The 1,724-nt window shown below is 41.1% G+C and overlaps 1 non-coding gene across 1 annotated transcript; it reads right to left on the bottom strand.

Moving 5' to 3' along the window:
• Window positions 1-1,055: 1,055 nt before the first annotated feature.
• Window positions 1,056-1,162, bottom strand: LOC142455725 (U6 spliceosomal RNA). The gene has a single exon (XR_012785871.1). It is a non-coding gene; the product is annotated as a U6 spliceosomal RNA (small nuclear RNA).
• Between the last annotated feature and the right edge of the window lie 562 nt (window positions 1,163-1,724).

The raw sequence follows: 1,724 nt of genomic DNA, 5'->3' as shown, positions 1-1,724 counted from the left end.
AATCTCATGTCAACTTGATAAATAGAGTGAAAGGGTAGAGTCTAGCCTGTCAATCTGGTCACAGCCTAATGATAACTCCTTGTGGGTCTGAGCTTCTCATAAGGAGGGTCTTGGGAACCGACCCTCGAGACATGCTGATGACAGCCAGAGCCCTGGAGATGTGTCCACCACCATTGGATTCATAATACTTTGCACCAACCGGCCAGTTCCTGCATTCTGCTTCATTGCATGTGGCTATGAGTCTGAAGAGGGACTTATGGGATCGTATTGGACTTATGGACTTCAGTTGGACTGATCTGGGATGTTTTGGGGGGTTTTTTCCTCGGATGTTTTATTGATGTATAATTACTTCTTGATATAAAGTTCTCTCTTACACATATATGAATGTCACTGGATTTGTTTCTCTGATCAACCTGGCCTAACACACTGAGCATGTCTTCCCTTTTGGTTTACTAATTCTAAGACTAACACTAAGACATTTCATTATATTTGACTTTATCTTCTCAAGTGCCCTTTGAAATTTTCTATTCCGCTCTTCGCATCCTTTCTTCCATTTGCTTTAGCTACTCTACAATTAAGAGTAAGTTTCAGAGTCTCTTCTGACCACCACATTGATTCTTTCTTTCTTCCTGTCTTTTTAAATCTTTTGCTTTCTTTATGAAGGATGGTATTGATGTCTCCCACAGCCCATCAGGTCTCTTGTCATTAGTGTTCAATGTGTCAGATCTGTTCCTGAGATATTCTCAAAATTCAAGGTGAATAATAGCCTTAAGATTGTATTTCGGCTCTTATGGATTTGTTTTCATTTGGTCTTGCTGTTTCCAGAACTTACATGTGAGTAATTGATTGTCTGTTCCACACTTGGCTCCTGGTCTGGTTTTAGCTGCTGATATTGAGCTTCTTCACAGATGTAGTCAACTTGTTTTCTGTGTATTCCATCCGAGAAAGTTCATGTGTATAGCTACCCTTTAATTTGTTGGATACAAGTTTGAACCAAAGGCAGCCCAGTTCTACTCTCTCTTAGTGGGCCATGGTGAGTTGGCAGCGATTGTTTTTTTAATATAGAACGCTTCACGAATTTGCATGTCATCTTTGAGCATGTGCCATGCTAGTCTTCTCTGTATCGTTCGAATTTTAGTACATGTGCCGCCAAAGCAAGCACGATTTTTAAAAACTCTACGATAAAAGAGCCATGGTGGCACAGAGGTTAAATGCTCACTGCCAATCCTCGGGGGGCGGTTCCACCCTATCCTGCAGGCTCACCATGAGTAGGAACCATAGTGGCTTGGTGTGATATGAAATTGATGTATCAATTTGCCATGCTGTGGTGGCTTGTGTGTTGCTATAATGGAGGAACCAATGCTACTAACATTCCAAAGAGCACGAGGGTTAATCCTAGTGGACAGATTTCAACAGAACTTCCCATCTAAGATGGGTTAGGAGAAAAGGTCTGACCGTTTACTTCAGAAAACTAGCCTATGGAAACCCAGTAGATGAAAACAGAACAGAGTCTGATAAATACTAGACGACGAGCTGGAGTGCATACAAAGTACACAGTTGTTGCAACAATGGACTCAAGCATATCAATATTCGTTGATAAATGTGGTACGGGAGATAGCAATGCTGGGGTCTGGGGTACATGAGTGGAAGTCAGTAAATATAAGTCAACCAACAATGACAACAACATTACACATTATACGCTGGAATTCAGAGATAAATAAAAC

This window comes from Tenrec ecaudatus, chromosome 8 (assembly GCF_050624435.1).
Source record: "Tenrec ecaudatus isolate mTenEca1 chromosome 8, mTenEca1.hap1, whole genome shotgun sequence".
In the NCBI taxonomy this organism is placed as follows: domain Eukaryota; kingdom Metazoa; phylum Chordata; class Mammalia; order Afrosoricida; family Tenrecidae; genus Tenrec; species Tenrec ecaudatus.
This window is presented reverse-complemented; position numbering and strand designations above follow the sequence as displayed.